The 16,119-nt window shown below is 44.7% G+C and overlaps 11 non-coding genes and 7 pseudogenes across 11 annotated transcripts; all 18 read left to right on the top strand.

Annotated features, from left to right (window-relative positions):
• The first annotated feature begins 320 nt into the window (after positions 1 to 320).
• Positions 321 to 436, top strand: LOC142536518 (5S ribosomal RNA). The gene has a single exon (XR_012818317.1). It is a non-coding gene; the product is annotated as a 5S ribosomal RNA (ribosomal RNA).
• Positions 437 to 1,878: 1,442 nt separating this feature from the next.
• On the top strand, positions 1,879 to 1,994 carry LOC142536517 (5S ribosomal RNA). Its single transcript, XR_012818316.1, has one exon. It is a non-coding gene; the product is annotated as a 5S ribosomal RNA (ribosomal RNA).
• Positions 1,995 to 2,676: 682 nt separating this feature from the next.
• On the top strand, positions 2,677 to 2,795 carry LOC142536529 (5S ribosomal RNA). Its single transcript, XR_012818321.1, has one exon. It is a non-coding gene; the product is annotated as a 5S ribosomal RNA (ribosomal RNA).
• A 673-nt stretch (positions 2,796 to 3,468) lies between these two features.
• Positions 3,469 to 3,587, top strand: LOC142536526 (5S ribosomal RNA; annotated as a pseudogene).
• Positions 3,588 to 4,266: 679 nt separating this feature from the next.
• Positions 4,267 to 4,385, top strand: LOC142536525 (5S ribosomal RNA). Its single transcript, XR_012818320.1, has one exon. It is a non-coding gene; the product is annotated as a 5S ribosomal RNA (ribosomal RNA).
• Positions 4,386 to 5,067: 682 nt separating this feature from the next.
• Positions 5,068 to 5,186, top strand: LOC142536514 (5S ribosomal RNA). The gene has a single exon (XR_012818313.1). It is a non-coding gene; the product is annotated as a 5S ribosomal RNA (ribosomal RNA).
• A 683-nt stretch (positions 5,187 to 5,869) lies between these two features.
• LOC142536515 (5S ribosomal RNA) lies at positions 5,870 to 5,988 on the top strand. The gene has a single exon (XR_012818314.1). It is a non-coding gene; the product is annotated as a 5S ribosomal RNA (ribosomal RNA).
• Positions 5,989 to 6,619: 631 nt separating this feature from the next.
• LOC142536520 (5S ribosomal RNA) lies at positions 6,620 to 6,733 on the top strand. The gene has a single exon (XR_012818319.1). It is a non-coding gene; the product is annotated as a 5S ribosomal RNA (ribosomal RNA).
• Positions 6,734 to 7,412: 679 nt separating this feature from the next.
• Positions 7,413 to 7,531, top strand: LOC142536530 (5S ribosomal RNA). Its single transcript, XR_012818322.1, has one exon. It is a non-coding gene; the product is annotated as a 5S ribosomal RNA (ribosomal RNA).
• Positions 7,532 to 8,200: 669 nt separating this feature from the next.
• On the top strand, positions 8,201 to 8,318 carry LOC142536532 (5S ribosomal RNA). Its single transcript, XR_012818323.1, has one exon. It is a non-coding gene; the product is annotated as a 5S ribosomal RNA (ribosomal RNA).
• Positions 8,319 to 8,890: 572 nt separating this feature from the next.
• LOC142536524 (5S ribosomal RNA) lies at positions 8,891 to 9,004 on the top strand (annotated as a pseudogene).
• A 652-nt stretch (positions 9,005 to 9,656) lies between these two features.
• LOC142536527 (5S ribosomal RNA) lies at positions 9,657 to 9,769 on the top strand (annotated as a pseudogene).
• A 1,034-nt stretch (positions 9,770 to 10,803) lies between these two features.
• Positions 10,804 to 10,924, top strand: LOC142536519 (5S ribosomal RNA). The gene has a single exon (XR_012818318.1). It is a non-coding gene; the product is annotated as a 5S ribosomal RNA (ribosomal RNA).
• A 622-nt stretch (positions 10,925 to 11,546) lies between these two features.
• On the top strand, positions 11,547 to 11,661 carry LOC142536528 (5S ribosomal RNA; annotated as a pseudogene).
• Positions 11,662 to 12,331: 670 nt separating this feature from the next.
• On the top strand, positions 12,332 to 12,449 carry LOC142536516 (5S ribosomal RNA). The gene has a single exon (XR_012818315.1). It is a non-coding gene; the product is annotated as a 5S ribosomal RNA (ribosomal RNA).
• Positions 12,450 to 13,900: 1,451 nt separating this feature from the next.
• Positions 13,901 to 14,020, top strand: LOC142536523 (5S ribosomal RNA; annotated as a pseudogene).
• A 667-nt stretch (positions 14,021 to 14,687) lies between these two features.
• LOC142536522 (5S ribosomal RNA) lies at positions 14,688 to 14,805 on the top strand (annotated as a pseudogene).
• Positions 14,806 to 15,475: 670 nt separating this feature from the next.
• On the top strand, positions 15,476 to 15,597 carry LOC142536521 (5S ribosomal RNA; annotated as a pseudogene).
• The last annotated feature ends 522 nt before the right edge of the window (positions 15,598 to 16,119 follow it).

Below are 16,119 nucleotides of genomic sequence, written 5' to 3'. Positions count from 1 at the left end.
TATTTCCTTCTTCTTATTTTTTTTTCTTTGCGGAACATTTATCGATTTGTTGTCGTGAGCCGGTTCTGTGCGGAAGGGTATGACGCAGATTACTCCGAGACGTTAACTCATTAAAAACATTATTTCGACTGTTTTATCCATAATTTACGTAAACGGTCGCGACACGAGTCTTCCCAGGGAGGTCACCCATCCTACCTGCCATCGCGCCAGAACGCTTAACTTCATGGTTATGATTGGGCGAGAGCAGTGCCGCGTGTTGTCCATCGCCGCCCGCTCCACACGTACTCGAGGGATATAAGAATAAACATCCCACTCAATGTCGGTGCGATCATACCAGCACTAATGCACCGGATCCCATCAGAACTCCGAAGTTAAGCGTGCTTGGGCGAGCAGTACTAGGATGGGTGACCCCTGGGAAGTCCTCGTGTTGCACCCCTTTTCGTGTTTTTCTATTTTTGATTACTTGTTGACAGACGATTTTCGGCTCAAATCATCTGAATCTCGATCGGACCAGATAAGACATGTGAAATGAAAGTAGCTCGGCACTGCCGGATTTGGACAAAATTGTAGGCTAATTTGATTGTAAACGGGCAAACGGACGAGACTCATTACTACGCAATGAGCTGACGAGATTTTAGCCGAATTCCTTCTCTAAGACCCTCTAATTTGCGATTTACCGCTTCTGTTAAGCTTTCGTTTCCTCGAGAAATCCGCTTAGGAAGTTCGAAATTCGATTCCGGTTCCATTTTATCGTATCCCAGGCATATAATAGCTTTACATTCGTTATTTCCTTCTTCTTATTTTTTTTTCTATTTTCTGGGAACATTTATCGATTTTTGTTGTCGTGAGCCGGTTCTGTGCGGAAGGGTATGACGCAGATTACTCCGGAGACGGTTAACTCATTAAAAACAATTATTTCGACTGTTTTCCATAATTTACGTAAACGTCGCGACACGAGGTCTTCCCAGGGAGGTCACCCATCCTAGCTCTGCCATCGCGCCAGAACGCTTAACTTCATGGTTATGATTGGGCGAGAGCAGTGCCGCGTGTTGTCCATCGCCGCCCGCTCCACACGTACTCGAGGGATATAAGAATAAACATCCCACTCAATGTCGGGTGCGATCATACCAGCACTAATGCACCGGATCCCATCAGAACTCCGAAGTTAAGGATGGGTGACCCCCTGGGAAGTCCTCGTGTTGCACCCTTTTCGTGTTTTTCTATTTTTGATTACTTGTTGACAGACGATTTTCGGCTCAAATCATCTGAATCTCGATCGGACCAGATAAGACATGTGAAATGAAAGTAGCTCGGGCACTGCCGGATTTGGACAAAATTGTAGGCTAATTTGATTGTAAACGGGCAAACGGACGAGACTCATTACTACGCAATGAGCTGACGAGATTTTAGCCGAATTCCTTCTCTAAGACCCTCTAATTTGCGATTTACCGCTTCTGTTAAGCTTTCGTTTCCTCGAGAAATCCGCTTAGGAAGTTCGAAATTCGATTCCGGTTCCATTTTATCGTATCCCAGGCATAATAATAGCTTTACATTCGTTATTTCCTTCTTCTTATTTTTTTTCTATTTTCTGGGAACATTTATCGATTTTTTGTCGTGAGCCGGTTCTGTGCGGAAGGGTATGACGCAGATTACTCCGGAGACGGTTAACTCATTAAAAACAATTATTTCGACTGTTTTATCCATAATTTACGTAAACGGTCGCGACACGAGGTCTTCCCAGGGAGGTCACCCATCCTACCTGCCATCGCGCCAGAACGCTTCATGGTTATGATTGGGAGAGCAGTGCCGCGTGTTGTCCATCGCCGCCCGCTCCACACGTACTCGAGGGATATAAGAATAAACATCCCACTCAATGTCGGGTGCGATCATACCAGCACTAATGCACCGGATCCCATCAGAACTCCGAAGTTAAGCGTGCTTGGGCGAGAGCAGTAGGATGGGTGACCCCCTGGGAAGTCCTCGTGTTGCACCCCTTTCGTGTTTTTCTATTTTTGATTACTTGTTGACAGACGATTTTCGGCTCAAATCATCTGAATCTCGATCGGACCAGATAAGACATGTGAAATGAAAAGTAGCTCGGGCACTGCCGGATTTGGACAAAATTGTAGGCTAATTTGATTGTAAACGGGCAAACGGACGAGACTCATTACTACGCAATGAGCTGACGAGATTTTAGCCGAATTCTTCTCTAAGACCCTCTAATTTGCGATTTACCGCTTCTGTTAAGCTTTCGTTTCCTCGAGAAATCCGCTAGGAAGTTCGAAATTCGATTCCGGTTCCATTTTATCGTATCCCAGGCATAATAATAGCTTTACATTCGTTATTCCTTCTTCTTATTTTTTTTTCTATTTTCTGGGAACATTTATCGATTTTTGTTGTCGTGAGCCGGTTCTGTGCGGAAGGGTATGACGCAGATTACTCCGGAGACGGTTAACCTCATTAAAAACAATTAATTTCGACTGTTTTAATCCATAATTTACGTAAACGGTCGCGTACACGAGGTCTTCCCAGGGAGGTCACCCATCCTACCTCTGCCATCGCGCCAGAACGCTTAACTTCATGGTTATGATTGGGCGAGAGCAGTGCCGCGTGTTGTCCATCGCCGCCCGCTCCACACACTCGAGGGATATAAGAATAAACATCCCACTCAATGTCGGGTGCGATCATACCAGCACTAATGCACCGGATCCCATCAGAACTCCGAAGTTAAGCGTGCTTGGGCGAGAGCAGTACTAGGATGGGTGACCCCCTGGGAAGTCCTCGTGTTGCACCCTTTTCGTGTTTTTCTATTTTTGATTACTTGTTGACAGACGATTTTCGGCTCAAATCATCTGAATCTCGATCGGGACCAGATAAGACATGTGAAATGAAAGTAGCTCGGGCACTGCCGGATTTGGACAAAATTGTAGGCTAATTTGATTGTAAACGGGCAAACGGACGAGACTCATTACTACGCAATGAGCTGACGAGATTTTAGCCGAATTCCTTCTCTAAGACCCTCTAATTTGCGATTTACCGCTTCTGTTAAGCTTTCGTTTCCTCGAGAAATCCGCTTAGGAAGTTCGAAATTCGATTCCGGTTCCATTTTATCGTATCCGAGGCATAATAATAGCTTTACATTCGTTATTTCCTTCTTATTTTTTTTTTATTTTCTAGGAACATTTATCGATTTTTGTTGTCGTGAGCCGGTTCTGTGCAGAAGGATATGACGCAGATTACTCCGGAGACGGTAACTCATTAAAAAAAATATTTCGACTGTTTAATCCATAATTTACGTAAACCGGTCGCGACACAGGTCTTCCCAGGAGTCACCCATCCTAGCTCTGCCATCGCGCCAGAACGCTTAACTTCATGTTATGATTGGGCGAGAAGCAGTGCCGCGTGTTGTCCATCGCCGCCGCTCCACACGTACTCGAGGGATATAAGAATAAACATCCCACTCATGTCGGGTGCGTCATACCAGCACTAATGCACCGGATCCCATCAGAACTCGAAGTTAAGCGTGCTTGTGCGAGAGCAGTACTAGGGATGGGTGACCCCCTGGGAAAGTCCTCGTGTTGCACCCCTTTTTCGTGTTTTTCAATTATGATTACTTGTTGAAAGACGATTTCGGCTCAAATCATCTGATCTCGATCGGAGACCAGATAAGAGCTGTGAATGAAAGTAGCTCGGGCACTGCCGGATTTGGCAAAATTGTAGGCTAATTTGATTGTAAACGGGCAAACGGACGAGACTCATTACTACGCAATGAGCTGACGAGATTTTAGCCGAATTCCTTCTCTAAGACCCTCTAATTTGCGATTTACCGCTTCTGTTAAGCTTTCGTTTCCTCGAGAAATCCGCTTAGGAAGTTCGAAATTCGATTCCGGTTCCATTTTATCGTATCCCAGGCATAATAATAGCTTTACATTCGTTATTTCCTTCTTCTTATTTTTTTTCTATTTTCTGGGAACATTTATCGATTTTTGTTGTCGTGAGCCGGTTCTGTGCGGAAGGGTATGACGCAGATTACTCCGGAGACGGTTAACTCATTAAAAACAATTATTTCGACTGTTTTATCCATAATTTACGTAAACGGTCGCGACACGAGGTCTTCCCAGGGAGGTCACCCATCCTACTCTGCCATCGCGCCAGAACGCTTAACTTCATGGTTATGATTGGGCGAGAGCAGTGCCGCGTGTTGTCCATCGCCGCCCGCTCACCACGTACTCGAGGGATATAAGAATAAACATCCCACTCAATGTCGGGTGCGATCATACCAGCACTAATGCACCGGATCCCATCAGAACTCCGAAGTTAAGCGTGCTTGGGCGAGAGCAGTACTAGGATGGGTGACCCCCTGGGAAGTCCTCGTGTTGCACCCTTTTCGTGTTTTTCTATTTTTGATTACTTGTTGACAGACGATTTTCGGCTCAAATCATCTGAATCTCGATCGGGACCAGATAAGACATGTGAAATGAAAGTAGCTCGGGCACTGCCGGATTTGGACAAAATTGTAGGCTAATTTGATTGTAAACGGGCAAACGGACGAGACTCATTACTACGCAATGAGCTGACGAGATTTTAGCCGAATTCCTTCTCTAAGACCCTCTAATTTGCGATTTACCGCTTCTGTTAAGCTTTCGTTTCCTCGAGAAATCCGCTTAGGAAGTTCGAAATTCGATTCCGGTTCCATTTTATCGTATCCCAGGCATAATAATAGCTTTACATTCGTTATTTCCTTCTTCTTATTTTTTTTCTATTTTCTGGGAACATTTATCGATTTTTGTTGTCGTGAGCCGGTTCTGTGCGGAAGGGTATGACGCAGATTACTCCGGAGACGGTTAACTCATTAAAAACAATTATTTCGACTGTTTTATCCATAATTTACGTAAACGGTCGCGACACGAGGTCTTCCCAGGGAGGTCACCCATCCTAGCTCTGCCATCGCGCCAGAACGCTTAACTTCATGGTTATGATTGGGCGAGAGCAGTGCCGCGTGTTGTCCATCGCCGCCCGCTCCACACGTACTCGAGGGATATAAGAATAAACATCCCACTCAATGTCGGGTGCGATCATACCAGCACTAATGCACCGGATCCCATCAGAACTCCGAAGTTAAGCGTGCTTGGGCGAGAGCAGTACTAGGATGGGTGACCCCCTGGGAAGTCCTCGTGTTGCACCCTTTTTCGTGTTTTTCTATTTTTGATTACTTGTTGACAGACGATTTTCGGCTCAAATCATCTGAATCTCGATCGGGACCAGATAAGACATGTGAAATGAAAGTAGCTCGGGCACTGCCGGATTTGGACAAAATTGTAGGCTAATTTGATTGTAAACGGGCAAACGGACGAGACTCATTACTACGCAATGAGCTGACGAGATTTTAGCCGAATTCCTTCTCTAAGACCCTCTAATTTGCGCGATTTACCGCTTCTGTTAAGCTTTCGTTTCCTCGAGAAATCCGCTTAGGAAGTTCGAAATTCGATTCCGGTTCCATTTTATCGTATCCCAGGCATAATAATAGCTTTACATTCGTTATTTCCTTCTTCTTATTTTTTTTCTATTTTCTGGGAACATTTATCGATTTTTGTTGTCGTGAGCCGGTTCTGTGCGGAAGGGTATGACGCAGATTACTCCGGAGACGGTTAACTCATTAAAAACAATTATTTCGACTGTTTTATCCATAATTTACGTAAACGGTCGCGACACGAGGTCTTCCCAGGGAGGTCACCCATCCTACCTGCCATCGCGCCAGAACACGTAACTTCATGGTTATGATTGGGCGAGAGCAGTGCCGCGTGTTGTCCATCGCCGCCCGCTCCACACGTACTCGAGGGATATAAGAATAAACATCCCACTCAATGTCGGGTGCGATCATACCAGCACTAATGCACCGGATCCCATCAGAACTCCGAAGTTAAGCGTGCTTGGGCGAGAGCAGTACTAGGATGGGTGACCCCCAGGGAAGTCCTCGTGTTGCTTTTCGGCTCAAATCATCTGAATCTCGATCGGGACCAGATAAGACATGTGAAATGAAAGTAGCTCGGGCACTGCCGGATTTGGACAAAATTGTAGGCTAATTTGATTGTAAACGGGCAAACGGACGAGACTCATTACTACGCAATGAGCTGACAGAATTTTAGCCGAATTCCTTTCTCTAAGACCCTCTAATTTGCGATTTACCGCTTCTGTTAAGCGTTCGTTTCCTCGAAAAATCCTCTTAGGAAGTTCGAAATTCGATTCTGTTCCATTTATCGTATCCTAGAATAATAATAGCTTTACATTCGTTATTTCCTTCTTCTTATTTTTTTTTATTTTCTGCCGAACATTTATCGATTTTTGTTGTCGTGAGCCGGTTCTGTGCGGAAGGTATGACGCAGATTACTCCGGAGACGGTCAACTCATTAAAAACAATTATGTCGACTGTTTATCTATAATTTACGTAAACGAGTCGCGACACGAGGTCTTCCCAGGGAGGTCACCCATCCTAGCTCTGCATCGCGCCAGAACGCTTAACTTCATGGTTATATTGGGCGAGAGCAGTGCCGCGTGTTGTCCATCGCCGCCGCCGCTCCACACGACTCGAGGGATATAAGAATAAACTCCCACTCATGTCGGGTGCGATCAGCACTAATGCACCGGATCCCATCAGAACTCCGAAGTTAAGCGTGCTTGGGCGAGAGCAGTACTAGGATGGGTGACCCCCTGGGAAGTCCTCGTGTTGCACCCTTTTCGTGTTTTTCTATTTTTGATTACTTGTTGACAGACGATTTTCGGCTCAAATCATCTGAATCTCGATCGGGACCAGATAAGACATGTGAAATGAAAGTAGCTCGGGCACTGCCGGATTTGGACAAAATTGTAGGCTAATTTGATTGTAAACGGGCAAACGGACGAGACTCATTACTACGCAATGAGCTGACGAGATTTTAGCCGAATTCCTTCTCTAAGACCCTCTAATTTGCGATTTACGCTTCTGTTAAGCTTTCGTTTCCTCGAGAAATCCGCTTAGGAAGTTCGAAATTCGATTCCGGTTCCATTTTATCGTATCCCAGGCATAATAATAGCTTTACATTCGTTATTTCCTTCTTCTTATTTTTTTTTCTATTTTCTGGGAACATTTATGCGATTTTTGTTGTCGTGAGCCGGTTCTGTGCGGAAGGGTATGACGCAGATTACTCCGGAGACGGTTAACTCATTAAAACAATTATTTCGACTGTTTCCATAATTTACGTAAACGGTCGCGACACGAGGTCTTCCCAGGGAGGTCACCCATCCTAGCTCTGCCATCGCGCCAGAACGCTTAACTTCATGGTTATGATTGGGCGAGAGCAGTGCCGCGTGTTGTCCATCGCCGCCCGCTCCACACGTACTCGAGGGATATAAGAATAAACATCCCACTCAATGTCGGGTGCGATCATACCAGCACTAATGCACCGGATCCCATCAGAACTCCGAAGTTAAGCGTGCTTGGGCGAGAGCAGTACTAGGATAGGTGACCCCCTGGGAAGTCCTCGTGTTGCACCCTTTTCGTGTTTTTCTATTTTTGATTACTTGTTGACAGACGATTTTCGGCTCAAATCATCTGAATCTCGATCGGGACCAGATAAGACATGTGAAATGAAAGTAGCTCGGGCACTGCCGGATTTGGACAAAATTGTAGGCTAATTTGATTGTAAACGGGCAAACGGACGAGACTCATTACTACGCAATGAGCTGACGAGATTTTAGCCGAATTCCTTCTCTAAGACCCTCTAATTTGCGATTTACCGCTTTCGTTTCCTCGAGAAATCCGCTTAGGAAGTTCGAAATTCGATTCCGGTTCCATTTTATCGTATCCCAGGCATAATAATAGCTTTACATTCGTTATTTCCTTCTTCTTATTTTTTTTCTATTTTCTGGGAACATTTATCGATTTTTGTTGTCGTGAGCCGGTTCTGTGCGGAAGGGTATGACGCAGATTACTCCGGAGACGGTTAACTCATTAAAAACAATTATTTCGACTGTTTTATCCATAATTTACGTAAACGGTCGCGACACGAGGTCTTCCCAGGGAGGTCACCCATCCTAGCTCTGCCATCGCGCCAGAACGCTTAACTTCATGGTTATGATTGGGCGAGAGCAGTGCCGCGTGTTGTCCATCGCCGCCCGCTCCACACGTACTCGAGGGATATAAGAATAAACATCCCACTCAGTCGGGTGCGATCATACCAGCACTAATGCACCGGATCCCATCAGAACTCCGAAGTTAAGCGTGCTTGGGCGAGAGCAGTACTAGGATGGGTGACCCCTGGGAAGTCCTCGTGTTGCACCCTTTTTCGTGTTTTTCTATTTTTGATTACTTGTTGACAGACGATTTTCGGCTCAAATCATCTGAATCTCGATCGGGACCAGATAAACATGTGAAATAGCTCGGGCACTGCCGGATTTGGACAAAATTGTAGGCTAATTTGATTGTAAACGGGCAAACGGACGAGACTCATTACTACGCAATGAGCTGACGATTTTAGCCGAATTCCTTCTCTAAGACCCTCTAATTTGCGATTTACCGCTTCTGTTAAGCTTTCGTTTCCTCGAGAAATCCGCTTAGGAAGTTCGAAATTCGATTCCGGTTCCATTTTATCGTATCCCAGGCATAATAATAGCTTTACATTCGTTATTTTCTTCTTCTTATTTTTTTTTCTATTTTCTGGGAACATTTATCGATTTTTGTTGTCGTGAGCCGGTTCTGTGCGGAAGGGTATGACGCAGATTACTCCCAACGATACTAATTAAAAAACGAACCTTACTCTCCATCGCGTTCTGATTGGGCGAGCAGTGCCGCGTGTTGTCCATCGCCGCCCGCTCCACGTACTCGAGGGATATAAGAATAAACATCCCACTCAATGTCGGCGATCATACCAGCACTAATGCACCGGATCCCATCAGAACTCCGAAGTTAAGCGCTTGGGAGAGAGTACTAGGATGGGTGACCCCCTGGGAAGTCCTCGTGTTGCACCCTTTTCGTGTTTTTCTATTTTGATTACTTGTTGACAGACGATTTTCGGCTCAAATCATCTGAATCTCGATCGACCAGAAACATGAAATGAATAGCTCGGGCACTGCCGGATTTGGACAAAATTGTAGGCTAATTTGATTGTAACGGGCAAACGACGAGACTCATTACTACGCAATGAGCTGACGAGATTTTAGCCGAATTCCTTCTCTAAGACCTCTAATTTGCGATTTACCGTTCTGTTAAGCTTTCGTTTCCTGGAAATCCGCTTAGGAAGTTTAAATTCGATTCCGGTTCCATTTTATCGTATCCAGCATAATAATAGCTTTACATTCGATTTTCTTCTTATTTTTTTCTATTTTGTGGAACATTTATCGATTTTTGTTGTCGTTAGCCGGTTCTGTGCGGAAGGGTATGACCAGATTACTCCGGAGACGGTTAACTCATTAAAAACAATTATTTCGACTGTTTTATCCATAATTTACGTAAACGGTCGCGACACGAGGTCTTCCCAGGGAGGTCACCCATCCTACCTCTGCCATCGCGCCAGAACGCTTAACTTCATTATGATTGGGCGAGAGCAGTGCCGCGTGTTGTCCATCGCCGCCCGCTCCACACGTACTCGAGGGATATAAGAATAAACATCCCACTCAATGTCGGGTGCGATCACGAGCACTAATGCACCGGATCCCATCAGAACTCCGAAGTTAAGCGTGCTTGGGCGAGAGCATACTAGATGGGTGACCCTTGGAAGTCCTCGTGTTGCACCCTTTTCGTGTTTTTCTATTTTTGATTACTTGTTGACAGACGATTTTCGCTCAAATCATCTGAATCTCGATCGGGACCAAATACATGTGAAATCAGCGTAGCTCGGTACTGCCGATTTGGATAAAATTGTAGGCTAATTTTATTGTAAACGGCAAACGGACGAGACTCATTACTCCGCAAAGTGCTGAGATTTTAGCTAATTCTTCTCTAAGACCCTCTAATTTGCTATTTACCGCTTCTGTTAAGTTCTGTTTCCTCGAGAAATCCGTTAGGAAGTTCGAAATTCGATTCCGGATCCATTTTATCGTATCCCAGGATAATAATAGCTTTACATTCTTGGAAGTCCTCGTGTTGCACCCTTTTTCGTGTTTTTCTATTTTTGATTACTTGTTGACAGACGATTTCGGCTCAAATCATCTGAATCTCGATCGGGACCAGATAAGACATGTGAAATGAAAGTAGCTCGGGCACTGCGGATTTGGACAAAATTGTAGGCTAATTTGATTGTAAACGGGCAAACGGACGAGACTCATTACTACGCAATGAGCTGACGAGATTTTAGCCGAATTCCTTCTCTAAGACCCTCTAATTTGCGATTTACCGCTTCTGTTAAGCTTTCGTTTCCTCGAGAAATCCGCTTAGGAAGTTCGAAATTCGATTCCGGTTCCATTTTATCGTATTCCAGGCATAATAACAGCTTTACATTCGTTATTTCCTTCTTCTTATTTTTTTTTCTATTTTCTGGGAACATTTATCGATTTTTGTTGTCGTGAGCCGGTTCTGTGCGGAAGGGTATGACGCAGATTACTCCGGAGACGGTTAACTCATTAAAAACAATTATTTCGACTGTTTTATCCATAATTTACATAAACGGTCGCGACACGAGGTCTTCCCAGGTAGGTCACCCATCCTAGCTCTGCCATCGAAGAACGCTTAACTTCATGGTTATGATTGGGCGAGAGCAGTGCGCTGTGTGGTCCAGCGCCGCCCGCTCGTCACACGTACTCGAGGGATATAAATAAATCCCACTCAATGTCGGGTGCGATCATACCAGCACTAATGCACCGGATCCCATCATAACTCCGAAGTTAAGCGTGCTTGGGCGAAAGCGCAGTACTAGGATGGGTGACCCCCTGGGAAGTCCTCGTGTTGCACCCCTTTTCCGGTGTTTTTCTATTTTTGATACTTGTGACAGAGCGATTTTCAGCTCAAATCATCTGAATCTCGATCGGACCAGATAAGACATTGAAATGAAAAGTAGCATCGGGCACTGCCGGAGTTCGGACAAAATTGTAGGCTAATTTGATTGTAAACGGCAAACGACGAGACTCATTACTACGCAATGAGCTGACGAGATTTTATCCGAATTCCTTCTTAAGACCCTAATTTATGATTCGCTTTTGTTAAGCTTTCGTTTCCTCGAGAAATCCGCTTAGAAAGTTCGAAATTCGATTCTGGTTCCATTTTATCGTATTCCAAGCATAATAATAGCTTTACATTCGTTATTTCCATCTTCTTATTTTTTTTTCAATTTTCTGGGAATTTATTCATTTTAGTTGTCGTTAGCCGTTCTGTGTCGGAAGGGTATGACGCAGATTACTCCGGAGACGGTTAACTCATTAAAACAATATTTCGACTGTTTTTTCCATAATTTACGTAAACGGTCGCGACACGAGGTTTTCCCAGGGAGGTCACCCATACTAGCTCTGCCATCGTGTTGTCCATCGCCGCCCGCTCCACACGTACTCGAGGGATATAAGAATAAACATCCCACTCAATGTCGTGCGATCATACTAGCACTAATGCACCGGATCCATCAGAACTCTGAAGTTAAGGTGCTTGGGCGAGAGCAGTACATGATGGGTGACCCCCTGGAAGTCCTCGTGTTACACCCCTTTTCGTGTTTTTTCTATTTTTGATTACTTGTTGACAGACGATTTTCGGCTCAAATCATGAATCTCGATCGGGACTAGATAAGACATGTGAAATGAAAGTAGCTCGGGCACTGCCGGATTTGGACAAAATTGTAGGCTAATTTGATTGTAAACGGGCAAACGGACGAGACTCATTCTACGCAATGAGCTGACGAGATTTTAGCCAATTCCTTCTCTAAGACCCTCTAATTTGCGATTTACCGCTTCTGTTCAGCTTTCGTTTCCTCGAGAAATCCGCCTAGGAAGTTCGAAATTCGATCCGGTTCCATTTTATCGTATCCCAGGCATAATAATAGCTTTACATTCGTTATTTCCTCTTCTTTTTTTTTTCTATTTCTGGGAACATTTATCGATTTTTGTTGTCGTGAGCCGGTTCTGTGCGGAAGGGTATGACGCAGATTACTCCGGAGACGGTTAACTCATTAAAAACAATTATTTCGGTGTTTCATCCATAATTTACGTAAACGGTCGCGACACGAGGTCTTCCCAGGGAGTCACCCATCCTAACTCTGCCATCGCGCCAGAACGCTTACTTCATGGTTATGATTGGGCGAGAGCAGTGCCGCGTGTTGTCCATCGCCGCCCGCTCCACGTACTCGAGGATATAAGAATAAACATCCCACTCAATGTCGGGTGCGATCATACCAGCACTAATGCACCGGATCCCATCAGAACTCCGAAGTTAAGCGTGCTTGGGCGAGAGCAGTACTAGGATGGCGACCCCATGGGAAGTCCTCGTGTTGCGCCCTTTTCGTGTTTTTCTATTTTGATTACTTGTTGAAGACGATTTTCGGCTCAAATCATCTGAATCTCGATCGGGACTAGACAAGACAAGTGAAATAAAGCTCGGGCACTCGGATTTGGACAGAATTGTAGGCTAATTTGATTGTAAACGGCAAACGGACGAGACTCATTACTATGCAATGAGCTGACGAGATTTTAGCCGAATTCTTTCTCTAAACCCTCTAATTTGCGATTTACCGCTTTGTTAAGCTTTCGTTTCCGAGAAAATCCTCTTAGGAAGTTCGAAATTCGATTCTGGTTCCATTTTATCGTATCCTACAATAATAATACTTTACATTCGTTATTTCCTTCTTCTTATTTTTTTTTTATTTTCTGCCAACATTTATCGATTTTTGTTGTCGTGAGCCGGTTCTGTGCGGAAGGGTATGACGCAGATTACTCCGGAGACGGTCAACTCATTAAAACAATTATTTCGACTGTTTTATCTATAATTTACGTAAACGGTCGCGACACGAGGTCTTCCCAGGGAGGTCACCCATCCTAGCTCTGCCATCGCGCCAGAACGCTTAACTTCATGTTATGATTGGGCGAGAGTGCCGCGTGTTGTCCATCGCCGCCCGCTCCACACGTACTCGAGGGATATAAGTAAACATCCCACTCAATCAGGTGCGATCATACCGCACTAATGCACCGGATCCTTCAGAACTCCGAAGTTATGCGAGATTGGCGAGAGCATATTGATGGGTGACCCCCTGGGAAGTCCTCGTGTTGCACCCTTTTTCGTGTTTTTCTATTTTTGATTACTTGTTGAAAGACGATTTTCGGCTCAAATCATCTGAATCTCGATCGGGACTAAACAAGACAAGTGAAATGAAAGTAGCTCGGACACTGCCGGATTTGGACAAAATTGTAGGCTAATTTGATTGTAAACGGGCAAACGGACGAGACTCATTACTACGCAATGAGCTGACGAGATTTTAGCCGAATTCCTTCTCTAAGACCCTCTAATTTGCGATTCACCGCTTCTGTTAAGCTTTCGTTTCCTCGAAAAATCCTCTTAGGAAGTTCGAAATTCGATTCGGTTCCATTTTATCGTATCCTAACATAATAGCTTTACATTCGTTATTTCCTTCTTCTTATTTTTTTTTATTTTCTGCGAACATTTATCGATTTTTGTTGTCGTGAGCGGTTCTGTGCGGAAGGGTATGACGCAGATTACTCCGGAGACGGTCAACTGATTTAAAAACAATTATTTTTCGACTGTTTCATCTATAATTTTACGTAAACAGTCGCGACACGAGGTCTTCCCAGGGAGGTCCCCATCCTAGCCTCTGCCATCGCGCCAGAACGCTTAACTTCATGGTTTATGATTGGGCGGAGCTAGTGCCGCTGTGTGCCATCGCCGCCCGCTCACACTTACTCGAGGGATATAAGAATAAACATCCCACTCAATGTCGGGTGCGATCATACCAGCACTAATGCACCGGATCCCATCAGAACTCCGCAAAGTTAAGCGATGCTTGGGCGAGAGCAGTAATAGGATGGGTGACCCCCTGGGAAGTCCCGTGTGCACCCCTTTCGGTGTTTTTCTATTTCTGATTACTTGTTGACAGACGAGTTTCGGCTCAAATCATCTAATCTCGATCGGCGACCAGATAAGACTGTGAAATGAAAGTAGCTCGGGCACTGCCGGATTTGGACAAAATTCTAGGCTAATTTGATTGTAAACGGGCAAACGACGAGGCTCATTACTACGCAATGAGCTGACGAGATTTTAGCCGAATTCCTTCTCTAAGACCCTCTAATTTGCGATTTACCGCTTCTGTTAAGCTATCGTTTTCTCGAGAAATCCTCTTAGGAAGTTCGAAATTCGATTCCGGTTCCATTTTATCGTATCTGAGGCATAATAATAGCTTTACATTCGTTATTTCCTTCTTCTTATCTTTTTTCTATTTTCTGGGAACATTTATCGATTTTTGTTGTCGTGAGCCGGTTCTGTGCGGAGGTATGACACAGATTACTCCGACGGTTCTCATTAAAAAAATTATTTCGATGTTTTATCCATAATTTACGTAAACGGTCGCGATACGAGTCTTCCCAGGGAGGTCACCCATCCTAGCTATGCCATCGCGCTAGAACGCTTGACTTCATGGTTATGATTGGGCGAGAGCAGTGCCGCGTGTTGTCCATCGCCGCCCGCTCCACACACTCGAGGGATATAAGAATAACATCCCACTCAATGTCGGTGCGATCATACCAGCACTAATGCACCGGATCCAATCAGAACTCCGAAGTTAAGCGTGCTTGGGCGAAGCGCAGTACTAGGATGAGACCCCCTGGGAAGTCCTCGTGTTGCACCCCTTTTCGTGTTTTTTCTATTTCTTATACTTGTTGACAGACGAGTTTCGGCTCAAATCATCTGAATCTCGTCGGGACCAGATAAGACATGTAAATGAAAGTAGCTCGGGCACTGCCGGATTTGGACAAAATTCTAGGCTATTTGATTGTAAACGGCAAAACGGACGAGACTCATTATACGCAAAGAGCTGACGAGATTTTAGCCGAATTCCTTCTCTAAGACCCTCTAATTTGCGATTTACCGCTTCTGTTAAACTTTCGTTTTCTCGAGAACCGCTTAGGAAGTTCGAAATTCGATTCCGGTTCCATTTTATCGTATCCGAGGCATAATAATAGCTTTACATTCGTTTTCCTTCTTCTTATTTTTTTCTATTTTCTGGGAACATTTATCGATTTTTGTTGTCGTGAGCCGATTCTGTGCGGAAGGGTATGACGCAGATTACTCCGGAGAGAGTTAACTCATTAAAAACATTATTTCGACTGTTTTATCCATAATTTTGTAAACGGTCGCGATACGAGGTCTTCCCAGGGAGGTCACCCATCCTAGCTATGGCCATCGCGCTAGAACGCTTAACTTCTGTTATGATTGGGCGAGAGCAGTGCCGCGTGTTGTCCATCGCCGCCCGCTCCACACGTACTCGAGGGATATAGAATAAACATCCCACTCAATGTCAGGTGCGATCATACCAACACTAATGCACCGGATCCCTATCAGAACTCCGAAGTTAAGCGTGCTTGGTCGAAAGCGCAGTACTAGGATGGGTGACCCCCTGGGAAGTCCTCGTGTTGCACCCCTTTTCGTGTTTTCTATTTTTGATTATTTGTTACATACGATTTTCGGCTCAAATCATCTGAATCTCGATCGGACCAGATAAGACAGTGAAATGAAAGTAGCTCGGGCACTGCCGGATTGGACAAACTTGTAGGCTATTTGATTGTAAACAGGCAAACGGACGAGACTCATTACTACGCAATGAGCTGACGAGATTTTAGCCGAATTCCTTCTCTAAGACCCTCTAATTTGCGATTTACCGCTTCTGTTAAGCTTTCGTTTCCTCGAAATCCGCTTAGGAAGTTCGAAATTCGATTCTGGTTCCATTTTATCGTATCCCAAGAATAATAATAGCTTTACATTCGTTATTTCCTTCTTCTTATTTTTTTTCTATTTTCTGGGAACATTTATCGAATTTTGTGTCGTGAGCCGGTTCTGTGCGGAAGGGTATGACGCAGATTACACCGGAGACGGTTAACTCATTAAAATATTATTTCGACCGTTTTATCCATAATTTACGTAAACGGTCGCGACACGAGGTCTTC

The sequence above is a fragment of the Primulina tabacum genome, unplaced genomic scaffold (assembly GCF_025594145.1).
Source record: "Primulina tabacum isolate GXHZ01 unplaced genomic scaffold, ASM2559414v2 Contig1360, whole genome shotgun sequence".
Lineage (NCBI taxonomy): Eukaryota > Viridiplantae > Streptophyta > Magnoliopsida > Lamiales > Gesneriaceae > Primulina > Primulina tabacum.
This window is presented reverse-complemented; position numbering and strand designations above follow the sequence as displayed.